Here is a 13639-nt window from a genome sequence, read left to right on the forward strand (position 1 = left end):
GGTTCTGATGATATCACCCCCTTTCTACATGACAAAGGGTTTATGCTTTCTAGACTAGCATCCGCTAAATCTCACCAACAGTTAGCAGGAATGCTAAAACAAGCCCTTTCAGATTTAGAAGAAACCACTTCTTCTCATCACAGTGGCAACTCCAACGAAAATGACTGCTATGGCATCCCTGGAATAGCCCCTATTCCTCGCAATTGGGCAAGTGTGAAGGATGAAGAAGAAGAACCTGAACCGGTGGAAGATCTCTCAAGATTCTCCTGAGAGAAAGGCGCCGAAAGACTCCAGGCTGTTTTCATAATGTTTAAGCCGAAAGAAGTCTGTCAGCTTTTTCTTTTTTCAAAACTTTCATAATGGTCGGCCACTGTTCACTGTAACACTGTGCACTTACTACTATTTGCTACAGTACTACCCGTGAACTATTTCTACAGGAACCCAGCCTGCTTATATAACCAGACCTCACTCACTTGAAAGGGCACCGATTCAGACCTTTCCTCTTAGAGTTCAAAACCTCTCCAGCTTCTCTAGATCTCTCCAATCCTTCTTCAGAAGAATAAGAGATCTCACATCTCAAACCTTTATATAACCTTTCCATAACCAGTAAGTTTCTAATCCCTGGAAAAGATCTTGTCCCAAGACTTTCAAAGACATTTCAAATCCTTTTCTAGTTTTTATAGCGTGGAAAATCTTATCGTTCTAGACTACCAAATAGTCTGAGTAACGGAAGAATTTCTACCAAAGAAATTTTCTTACTTCTGCACTTGTATTTCGATATCTACATTCTGTAACCTTTCAATACTGTCGTTGTAATCTTTCAATATTGTTTATATACCAGTCATTTCTCTAATTTCCTTCTTGCATTTACATACTACATACCCCACAAACGGCAGGTCGAACCGCCTGTGGAAGGTCTGTACTTTAAATTAAAGCAGTTCTCTGCAATTGTTATACATCCTTACTTCTTCTTACCGTTTTACCCTTTTCATCCTTGCTTAGCAATACTACCTACATGGTTGGTTTAGAATTTCTAGCTATTCTTCTTTTAGTTTTATATATTGTTTACGGTCTCTTTATTATTTATAATGCTCGCTTTTATTTAATTTTATTTATTTAATAGTTTTACGTGTAGAAATCTGCACTTTTATATTAGAATATATTTTATTGTTGCTAGATCTAGGAGCGTATCTCATATCCTTTATCTATTTTCTCAATATATTAGATATTTTGATCATTTAGAACGACGATTGCAAATTACATACATCCTTGTAGCCCTTATCTTTTTACTACAATTTCCTCAATACCTTTCTAACAAAAGAAAAAGGTCAGATTAATTGGATTTCATTCTATATTATATTCTTTTCCGTTTACAATCCCCAGATCCTTGGATATATATATATATATATATATATATATATATATATATATATATATGCCGAATTCAATCAGGAAAAGCAAATCCGTGGGACATGGTCAATCTTCCTCAATTTTCTAATCTCCTCGATCAAATCCAAAAACGTAGAGAATAATTTCGAATATTTTATTTATTTTCTTTGACCCATTGTTGATCGAGTCAATGTCTAACTCAAAGTCAATGTTGGACTTTCCAGTTTCAAGCCGTAAACTCCAACTTCAATCAAGAAACTACCTTGATTATTTATCACGACTCTAGCACCGAAAACAATATCCGTAATCTACAATATTATATTTTCTGGCACCAGGCTTATACAAAAAAATCAGTTCAGGTCAAATTCGTTCAACGGGCTCGAACTCGAGAAATATTTTAACGGATCCAGTAGACAAAAGATTGTAAAAGAATGGATGAAATTAGGTTGCGCAATTTTCAGATTCAGAACGACCCGTTTATCACGGTTAGCATAAGATGTTTAGTTAAGCGTGTAACAACCAAGGTTACTCTTCATTCGTATCATGACTGGATTATTAAATTTCATGCACTATAATCCAATTCAATCGTGATTTCGATAGGTTTTATGGTAGACTTAGTAGATCGCTCTAACTATTGAAAACATTTTAACCCACCATGTGAGCTTTTGATTAAAAGTAAGTATTTTGATGTCGATGGTAAAATACAAATTCTCGTATTAGATGCTTGGTAATGCATTTTGAATATATTGGATGAGGTCAGATACTATGAAAATAATTTGTAATGTAAAAACCGAGGAATGAAGAGCAACATAATTTTTTTATTGTGTAGGATATGGATATTACAATAGATTTAAAACATTTTATCACTTAAGGAACGAGAGGGTGATGACCTCCACCAGGCAATCGGATGCCCCAACAAACCACCACGTCATAGTCACCTTACCCCCATCCAACCCTTCTCCATACGTACGTACATGCGTACATTTATATGATTAGACGTCCCGCTTCACCACCGGACTTGGGAGATCGGGTGCGCCGCTAGCGTTTGGCATTGCGCCACTTTAGCAGTGGGCTCATTAAGACCCTTCCCTCGGTCTTGAGATCTAGGGTGGTGAACAAAGGGGGACTATTTTTCGGGTTTGAAAATAAAAGAGTCAAAATCAATCAGTTTTATAAATATAGGAATGTGAAGGTGATTGGTCTATTGTGAACTCAGAGATCGTTGGACCGAAAGTTTAGTTAAGTGTAGAGAAGGGTTAGCATCCTTACAGCGTCCTTTCTGTACCACCGTTTTTGTGAAATCCTTTAAATTCCTTTTATCATTTGATTTTCTAAAACATGTAGGCATTTTGTTTATTCGGAGACATAATCAAACGAAAGGTTCGCATAATGTTACCTCCTGAGACAACTCTATGTGCCATGTGTGCTTGAGTTTTTTGAAAACATGAATGTGTGTATGCATGATAATGACATAGCATATGCAACATGTAATGTAAGATTGTGTTATGTAATGATGTGTCACGTGATGACGTATCGTGTAATAATGTGTCATGTCATATAACGACGTGTCATTTGATGCCAGGTTATATGATGACTTTCCATGCAATTATGTATAGTGTGATGATAGGTCATGTAATAACTTGTCATGTAATGACGTGTTGTGTCATATGACAACATATAATGTGATGACTTGTCATGTGACAACCCGCCGTACAATAACATAACGAATGGATCCTTGCTTGATGTGTATGCACGTGCAAGGGACTATATGATTTAATTTTTCATTTGATGATGCATGCATGTAGCTTTTGAGATAATAGAGCCATTTCATAGCTCAGCTTATTCAGGCACGTAGTCTTCGAGGACATAGTACCTTTTTAGCCGATTTCCTAAAATCCGAGGTTTGGAAAGTCGAAAATAGTTTTTGTGAAAGTAACTATTGTTTTGATATCAGTTTTTTTTTTTAATAAATATAAGCATGTGCTAGGCCTCGAGTCTCTATTAATTGATCGGGTTTTTAACTTGATCTGGTTCGGCTTTGTGACAATCCAGTCCGATAAGAATGGGGAGTGATTGACGGGGAGAGAGAGCCTAAACAAGAAGCAACTCGTGATAGGCTTCTATGATGACGAATGGGGCATGATGAACTAAATTGCATTTCGAATAGAGGGAAACGTTCCCAGATTATATATATAAATATATGTGTGTGTGTGTGTGAAATTGGAATTAATGCACAAGAGGTGGCTTTTGACATAATGACAACGTTTAGCATTCCAACTCCAATATTAAGCATGTGTGGATGAGAGCATCACTAGGATGATGAGTGACCTCTAAATCCCAAAACAAAAACAAAAAAAGAACAATTAAACTCCCTCTCTCTCCTGCCCTTTCTCTTCCTCTCCGAGTTTGAGCCTTTCTTCATCTCTTCACCTTTTGGAGAGGAGGGATTTGACCTAGATCTCTCCCTCCCCTCCCTAGTTGCTTTTCTTTTTATTTCCTCTTGTTTATTTCCGTATTCTCTAGTTTTAGATCTAGTAGCTTTGCTCTCCCGATCTTAAATCTGGGAGCTTTTCTCTCCAGTCTAATTTTAGATTTATGAGTTTTAACGAATAAGTACTTTGCCTTCAGTTTCAATGGTGTTTATAGCAGCTTTGATGTCAAATTTATGCTCGTTCAATGTGTTTTTGTTTAAAGCTTTGACATCTCGCACTTGCTAAAAAGCTAGCTCTCACAAGTGTCAAGTCTGAGCTTGTTCAACATGTTTATGTTATCTCCATATAGTGATGGTGTTGGGGATGTCAAACTTACGCGCATACAGTCGAAAGGCAAAGCCGTAACTACATATGAAGATCTTGATATGTGCTCACTGATGATGATATGTGATTTGGTGATCGGCCGCCGATCTTTTTGCTTTTTTGCTTGGATGTAGTCATAGATCTGTTCTTGAAGGATGAGCGTGTGATTATTTTTGCCCACCATGCTCTGATGATGTACCTTGATTTTTGGTTTTCTATTTGTTTTGAAGCATTACAGGCTTGCCTTGTTATGGTGACTTTAGAGCTTTCATATGGATCCTTTCAGGTATCATTTGGTAATGAATAGAAATTTCTTTTGACCAAAAAGAAAATTCAAGAGTGTTCCAATATGGTTCAAAGATGGATCCCCTCTACTAGATATGTGGTCCACGACGAACCACACCAAAGCTAATGGGCTTGTAGAGGTCCGGTCCAAAGGGGACAAGGAATGATCACCAAGGTGAGCTTTCCTATGGATCTTTGCTTGTATGCTTTTAGTAATGATTGGAAATTTCTTTTGACCAAAAATAAAAATTCAAAAGTGTTCCGATATGGTTCGGAGATGGACCCCCTCCAGTAGGTATGTGGTCCAAGGATGAACCACACCGAAGCTAATGGGCTTGTTACGGTCCGGCCTAAAGGGGGCAGGGAGTGATCACCAAGGTGAGAGGGCGGAACAAGGAGCGGCTCTTGATAGGGTTGTATGATGGCAAACGGGCAAGAATAAACCGAATTGTACACTCAACAATAGGAAGCGTTCATGGATTATATACGTGAAAGTAAAATTAACTCACAAGAGGCGCCTTTTAACGTAATGATAGCATTTAGCATTAGAATCAAAATGTTAAACGTGCTTAGATGAAAGTATAGCCGGGATGGATGATCTCCCAAAAAAGTGCATACTTGTATGCTAAAGGATAAAACCATGAGGTTTCGGTCTAGGATAGGTGTTGACACCTAAATTTTGCTCAATCATTTAGGGTTTTATCGCATAAAAAAATTAGGGTTTAATTTTTAATCCCTAAACAAAAAATATTCTCATTAAATTCCATGACATATAGACATTAGGCACATTTGCATCAATAGGGCCTATTAGGACATATTCGTGTAAAAAAAAAAAAGAGTTTTTCCGGGCCAGATCAATCGGCCCATTCTCTTCCTCTCCCTTTCCTTTTATTGCGTGCGGCCCTTTTCCCTTCTCCTTTTAATTTTCGCGCGGGCCGGCCCATTTCTCTCGGGCCTGACCCATGCGCTGTTCACCTTCCCCCCAGTCAACACTTCTGGGCGTACGGGGGAGGAAGCAGACGAAGCAGAACGCAGGAGACGGAACAGAAGGGAACAGAGGCCAGAACAGAGTAGAAGCCAGAGAGGCGCGGGGCATGCCGGCGCGATCCTCGGGTCGGGATCAGGCCGGCCGCGGCAGGCTGGTGGTGGCAGAGGCCATGCGCGCCTGCTGGCCGGCTTTAAAGCCGAGAGACCAACCAAGATCGAGAGGGGGTTCCGAGAGAGTCACCGAGGAAGAGGGGGAGACCGGGAGCCGAGAGGGAGAGTTCGGAGAAATACGGAGAGTAAGCGGAGCCTTGGCCGACACCTTGGTCGTAGGTGAGTCCCGGCCGACGCTCCCAATCCCCTCGAGCTTGCGGCCTCCTTTTCCCGGGCGCCCGACTTTCCGGTGAGTTTCTTTGGGTTGAATCCCCGAGGATCTCGGCTTGACAGCTCTGAGACGGTTGGCTATAGCTCGATTCATCGAGATCGCCTTCCGGCCGTCGCCACCAAGTCGGGTAGGGTGCACTACCGCGGCCGCCCCCGTTTTTTTTTTCTTTTCGTTTATTGTGGGCTGCTCTGTCTTTGGGCACACCGACGGGAGCTCACGGCCGGCCGACTCGTGCGAGCTCTGGCTGCGCCGTTCCCCGGGTTTTGTTCTCGCGTATTGCATTTCACGTGTCGAGCGTCTCGGCCCGGTTCGGAGTCTCGGTGGGGTCGAAAATCATTCGTTTGGGTAGCGCACATCTCTTGCTCGACGAAATGCCCGAGTTATATTCGTTTTGTGTGTTTCTCGTTCGTCGCCGAGTCGACGTTCCAGTGTGATACTCGCCTTCACCCTTTTGTTGTGGCGATCTCTGTGTGTGCCGTTCACTTTGGAGTAGTCTATGATTTTGTTCCGACTCGGCGGCGCATTTGTTTTGCTTTATTTGAAGATGGGCCGGCGGTGTGGTGGTCGAAGATCGGCCGACGGTATGGCGGCCAGCCGAGCGGAGGCCGAGCCCTCGGCCTGGGCCAACCAGAGGCGGCGAAGGAAGGCCATGGCAGGGGAGGCTCGGCGGTGGTCGCGTTGAGTGTGGAGGCGTGCGATACGCGAGTCGGGTCGGTGGCCACGAACCGGGTCGGTCGCTCGGGTCTAACCAGGTAGGGTTTTTATTTGGTGTGTGGGCCGGTTTTAGGTTTATTAAGTTTTGGGCCTTTTAGTTTAGGATTAGAATAGGCTTTTAAGTTTTGGGCCATTTCGTGGCTGGGCCGAATGGTTAATTTGGGCTTAAGGTTTATTTAATCATTTAGTCATAGTGGGCTGGGCTTAGACCTTTTTTCTCTTTTGTTTTATTTAGGTTTTAGGGTACTCTTAGTTGGGCCCTCGCGAAGCCCACCTCGCGGTGGACCCGGGCCGGCACGCCCGGGTTGGCTTCGACCTGGGTCGGATGTGGAGATCTAACCCGGGTCCGTTTATTGTTTTAAAATATCATCTTATTATTTTAATATTAAAATTTTTTAAAAAAATATTAATATTAAATTAAAAATTTTAAAAAAAAATTCGAAAATTTAAAAATGCTATTTGGGCTTTAGAATTGGCTTTTCTTGCCCTTTTTGCATGATTAATGTCATTTTTTATTGCATGTTGCTTAATTCATATACTTTGAATTGTGCGTTTAACTTAACTTCGCATGTGGTCGATTATGCATGTTAGGTTTAGATATTAATTGTTGCTTCCCTTAGCTTAGTTAGGAATGGAATTTTGAGACTCCCGATTAGTGTGAACACGTTAGGCGGTGATTGAACAAGGTTAGGTACCGAAAGGGCACTAATTGGTCAATTAGTGTAATCAAGTCCCCGTACCCAATGAATCTCTGATTCGTAGAAGTGAAGCATTTCTCCCGTGCTTCACTTGGGTGTCTAATCGACCCACCAAAAATTGATTAGTGGCGACTCCTAGGTGAAATTAATTTCCATATTAATAACTTAAATTTAAGTCGCGATTTGGTATGGGCTTGGGAGAGCTCGAGCTAGGATTAACTTAGTAATCCATTAGCCAAACCACCTTAGGCGGCGGGACCGGTTCGGGGAGGTCGCGACAGCTTGGCGACTCCGCTGGGGACTTGAATAGAATTCTTAGTGGACTTAGGCCGTTTATCTTGTTCAATTATGCCCCTAATGTGAATGTTCTTACAGTTGGGACTTATAAGATGATGAGTGATTGTTGACCCCTTGTTTTGCAGGTTTGGGGTTTGGGAATGAATGTTTATTTTTTCGAACTCTTGAAGTGTCATTTGTTTATAAACTGTTGTGCATGCTTTATGTCGCGACCTAAAATTTCTCTCAGGCTAATGGATTATTAAGACTAATCTTAACTCGGGCCCTCCCAAGCCCTACCAATTCGCAACTTAGGGTTTAAGTTTTTTAACATACAAAAGTTTTTATGCTCGGAGTCGCCACTAATCAATTTATGGTAGGTTGATTAGAAACCTAAATAAAACATAGGGAGATATGTTTTATTCCTACGAACCAGAGATTCTAAGCCCGGGGACTTGATTACGCTAGATCCTGGTCTAACGCCCTTTCGGTACCTTTTCTTTTCAAAAATGTTTTGGCAGGCAGTTTGGATCCATTTCAACTTAGTTACTAACATGTGAGGTGTTCATGCGAGTGCGCAAACCACCAATTTAACACCCAGAAAGTATTAAATAAATTGCAAGTTTGGAAGAATTACTTACCTGGAAGCAACGTAAGCATCTGCATTGTTAGCTAGAAAATCACATTGACACCCTAATATGATTTTCAATTAACAAGCAATTCACTCAATTTCTTTTTTGGATTTTCACTTATTAAATGAAATCTAGCCTATATGCAATGACATGCGAAAATGACATGCGATTAATGCAACCTAGCATGCAAACTATATGTCGTGCGACGACGTGACCTATTTCTAATGACAGGACGAATGATTATTTTTGGTATTTTCTCAATTTAGATTCGGAATAATAAAAATGCCTAAATTAACATGCAAACTATGATGACTTAATCTACCCTAGCATGATTTCTTTTTAGGATTTTTGTTAAAATTCGAAATAATGAATAACCTGAATAATCTATTAAGATTAGAATATTACTTAATTTAAACTAGGAAATAGATCATCTCAAGTCCTAATTTAAATTAAATAACTACTCTATCTTCTAGATACATTTAGGATTCCTAGACATGCAAAAACTCTAATTCAAATCTAATTAATATTTTTTGAATTTTCTGTTTATTTGAAAAAGGAAAGCAATTAAACAAACAAGGATGGCAACCACATTCAAAACGTCCACGCGATCCGCCATATTTATTTCAAACTCGGATTAGGCACAAAAATCAAACTATCGGTCATATCTATAGGGTTATAGATATCGACGGAAAGCCGATTATTCAAATTTCGAAAGCGAATAAAAATCATTATCGTACCCAAGTGGTTATGGATAAGATAATAATTTTCCGTATCGCCGCGTATCGAACCTTAGGGATAAGGTCGGATAGTCGTCCAGAAACGTTGCTAAATTAGGCAAAATTCCTAATTTTAAGTGTTTCAAATATTGCGGATATCCCAAATATTTTCCTAAGATTTAGCAATCCACCAAATAATATCCACGAAATATTCAAACACCGAAAACTTAAGAAATTAAATATTTCAAAAAATATTCGGATAATGATCTTACCTAATTTGCAGATAATTCCCAAATTCAAATCGACTCGGGATCGAGTTTGCGGATCGGGATCGGACTCGGATGACGGGCGACGCGGCGTCGGCGCGGCGGCTCACGGTGGCGTCCGGCGACGGGCGCGGTGGAGCGCGCGGTGGTAGCGGTTCCCCGCTGAACAACGGCGGGTCACGAGCGGCGATAATGCGTCAAGGACGACGCGGTGGTGGTGCTCGTCGAAGGCGATGCTGCGTAAATCAGGTGCTCCCTGGAAAACTTTTCTTCGTTGAACAAAGCAACCCAGTGATATTGTGATTTGACAGTGAACGTGGCTTCTCTTCTCTTCCTCAAAGCCACCTGTTTGTTACACGATGAAGTCTTCCTTATCAAACGGTGGTCAAAGTCCCTCTTTTTCTCACCACACCTCCACCACTGGGCTCTCCATAATCACGTCATTATCAATCTTCCTCTGCTCGTTTGACTTGTGGCCATTGGAGGCGACTGATGCTCCCGGAGACACTTGTTGGTAGGCGTTGTGTGGCGGCTCAGCAGGGATCACGAGCCAGGAGGCAACAGTGATGTTGAGAGGGACAGAGCTGAGCAGCAACGTCGTCAAGGAGTTCTGGACAGAACAGCTTCGCGTCGGTGCAGGGGAGTCCTCGGCGGGGTCTTCGACTGGATCGGTTAACAGGAAGGAGCAGCACTGGCTGGGGAACAGCAACTACGTAGCAAGGACGGCGTCGAGCGGCTACGACTGATTGCGGTGGTACAGCAGCTCGGTCAGCGGAGAGACACGGCAAGGGGGGTGCAGCCAAAGGCTTGGCTGCGGGCTCTCTTCAAGTTGTCTTTCTCACTCCTTCTTTGGCGTTTCCTCCTTTGCCTTCTCTGTGAGTACAGAACATGGAGACCTTTTGTTCTCCACCTTGACTCTCGTGAGTTGAGCCTCTGCCGAAAGAACCAAAAATAATCTCTCTCTTTCTCTTTTCTCTCAAGTGATTCACTCGTGTGTTCTATTATGTGTGACCTCCCTTGCTCTCAAAAATTATGAGAGCCCCCCCACTTGATTATGACGCATAACGACATATTTATATCGCAACCCTAGGTTAATTAACCGGGCTTCTTAGTCCTAATGGGCTTAGACTTAGGCTTTATCATTTAATTTTAATGGGCTGATTTAACTTGGGCTTTTATTTAATTAAGCATAATGGGCTGAATTAAACTCAAATTAAAACAACCGAGCCCGTTTGACTTGTAATTCCCGGCCCTTGCATTCCAAGCGAGCCGAGTCTCATTCGATGAAATTTAAGCTCGTTCGTCACCGCCGGTCCGATGTGGAATGCAGTTAATCTATATGAACCTAAACTATATGCTATGCGATTTTGATATTTTTGTTTAGGGGTTAAAATTTAATCCCTAATTTTCTATGCAATTAATCACTAAATGGTTAGTCAAAATTTAGGTGTCAACACTTTAAATGTTTTAGCACTACACTGTTGCACATACAACTATGCTGCCGGACCCGGGCCGTGATAGGATACTTTAGGATGGTGTTAAGAAAGATACAACCTCGAACGCGAGACTGCGATGTAGAGGTTGCCTTTCTTTTCCCCGAAAATTCTCTCTTGGTGTCGTAAGTGTTTATCCTTGTCTGCGAGACCGCGTGACTATAGGATATCCCTTTCGACTGAGCCGGAGTTAAGTGGGCCTGATACCATCGCGAGACTGCGACGATCAGATCACCCTCTTAGCTTCACTTTGTTAAGCCGTCTAGACTAGGAATCAGCCACACGTTACATTCGCATGTTTATGTGATGAAAGTTTGTCATCCACTGTAAGTATGATTTCTCTCTTTACTTGTTCACTTTTGGTATGATTTCTCTCTTTACTTGTTCACTTTTGGTTGAAACTTTCATTTTTTAAATTCGTGGAAATCAAGCGAATGCCCTAGGTGATCTAAGCTCATAATTGAAAATTTCGAGCAATCACTCTTGACAGTGAGCCTGGAGCATGAATCTCAAACATCTCCGATTTGGCCCTACAAAATAGATGATCTTATCTAAATTTTCAATGATGGGCTTAAAATCACAGTTTGTATAGAAATTCTTCCAAGTCAAGATTGTATTTTAGGGCATAAAATTGAAATCACATTTTCAACAAAATTCTTTCTTGTTCACATTCCGGAATTGGAATTCAAATCACATTTTGTGTATTTTTCTTAAAACAAGAATTGTATCGTCTTTCCAAAAATCGAAATCACAAATCAGTCTTTCACAATTGATACCACATCTTGCGCATGAAACTTTTGGAATAGAATGGGCGTTCGATTGATAGCCACAATTTGATCTTTTAATGATGTCTCCTCTTACTACGAAACCTTGGCGAAATACCAAATCCTCGTAAATAGGGACCATGGGGCACGTATCGTCGCCTTGCTTTCGTTATAAGAGGCGGCTTCATTGAGAGATCACTTTTTTCATTCACGTACTGACATTGTCTTCCTTTTGAAGGTTATACGCAACGGCCCTTCTTTGGAATCTTCTCGCTCGACCACGCCAAGAAGTGGACTTAGAAGGTAGGACGAGATTTGTTTATTGCACTCTTCTATGCAAGAGTTTTTTGTCATCGTCTTTATTCTTAGTAGGAATCATGTTTCGCGTTTTGGGCATTGATTGTGAACCCAATTGAATGTTTTTGTAAATCATGCAACTCAAATTCAAGGTCATAAGTAGCTTTTTGCTTTGGGTCCAATTGGAGATGCTGCAATCTACCCATATGGATTGAATTTCCACGGAGACTCGGGAGAAACATTCTGGGATGGTAAAATGTCGTCGTTCCTATAAGAGCTTCTCATGCAGCAATTGACTTGTTTTCCATTTTCTTTCATGAAAACAGGTAAAATGAAAGGGTTGTTCGAGATTGGTATTCACTTTCCCTACAAAACCAAAGTGTGGACCCTTTGAACTCGAGACGCATGCAGCAAGGCATGAGCGTCGAAGGAATTGTGTCATAAAGAGTACAAAGTGATTCTCATTGTACTTGCCAGGCGAATAACAGAAGAAAAGGATCATTACTCACAATGGGTTAGCAATGAAGTTGGCAGGTCTAGAAGACATAATTTCTTGAAGTTTCAAAGTATACTGTATGTCTTCTCAAACTCCATAAGTAATCTCTTGGAACACACATTGGATTGGCGTTTGATTCATGCAAACATTTGCATGATAAAGTCTGCTCGCATCCTTGAGATTTTAAACTGGAATAGAGGCGGCTTCTGGATTCAAAGCAACTAAGGCTTTAGGAAATGGGTGCTCATGCTTGGGGATTTTTGGGAAGAATCCCTGATAATTTTGAAAGGACTACCTCCTTGTAGGATTTGGATTTGGGTCGTAATGATTTTTCCAGCTTTCCATCTAGTCTGAGGGAGCCTTGTACTTCTAAAAAAAAAAAAACTCGATTTATCTCATTGTATCTGCCTCTACTTCTCGCGAGCTTGCTTGAGTCAAATATGGTGAACTGTAATGCGTTGGAGCGCATGTACGACTTGACAAATGTGGATGGTTTAGATGGAGCTGGACTTTACTAATTGCAGCAATTTAGTTGATGTCCCTGGTCTCCAGGAAGCGTCTAAGGCATTTTATTCCTGGTTGGTTGCAAGGCATGCATCCTAGCAGTGAAAAGAAGAATTGAAAAGGTTACCCCAAAGCATTTGGACAACTTGAATATCGCTGGGAGTGAGATTCCACGATGGTTTCATCATAAAGTTTCTCATTTTGTTGCTCCAAAGAACCACGAGATTGGAGGAATAATTTTCATTGTTGAGGTCTCTCTGGACATTGTAAACCGGGAAAACTTTCCGCTACTAGCAATCGTGGACATTAGAAGAAGGCTTCTCAGGCGTGAAGGTCTGATACGCACCACGACATTGTGCTTGATAGGGATCCTCGACACAAGTGAAGACCAGCTTTACTTGATTATATTTCCAGAATTCGAGCCAATGGTTGGGAGCTTAAAAAAGGAGATTGCAAATTTGATTAATGGTAAGAGGATCATCACGATCTCTCATGCTTGCCTTGAAGCAATATGGAAAAGGCTAGTCTCCCACTGATGAAGGATGGAAGGACTTGCGGCTCTTGGCATAGACGACGATACCCTAGTGTTCATAAAGAGCTCCATTTCAAGAATCCACTAAGCCTTTACGCTTCACCATTTTCGGGAATGAGACCAAGGAGGGATGACATCTGAGCATTCTTAAATTTGAAATTTGACCTTAAGGTCACATTTGTGAATCCACTTCTTTCTTCAATCGTCAACGTGGATGAAGAAATGCTCTTAAAATTTGTGCTTCAAGTAATCCCTATTGTTCTCAGAGCAGAGTCCACATAAATTTCTCATTTTGCAGAATCTCATATCAATTTGACAACCTTCTCAAAAGAAGAAATGTGCGAAGATTCCTCGGCACCAAGGCTACTTCCTGGGTTGGTGACGTCTATAACTCATGGGAAGCTCTTTGACGG

General features: G+C 41.3%; 1 pseudogene; it reads left to right on the plus strand.

The window, feature by feature from the left end:
- Nucleotides 1-12216: 12216 nt before the first annotated feature.
- LOC115690121 (uncharacterized) lies at nt 12217-13230 on the plus strand (annotated as a pseudogene).
- The last annotated feature ends 409 nt before the right edge of the window (nt 13231-13639 follow it).

Source organism: Syzygium oleosum, unplaced genomic scaffold, assembly GCF_021117445.2.
Source record: "Syzygium oleosum isolate NSW1041296 unplaced genomic scaffold, Sole_v2.1 Sole_v2.08, whole genome shotgun sequence".
Classification (NCBI taxonomy): domain Eukaryota; kingdom Viridiplantae; phylum Streptophyta; class Magnoliopsida; order Myrtales; family Myrtaceae; genus Syzygium; species Syzygium oleosum.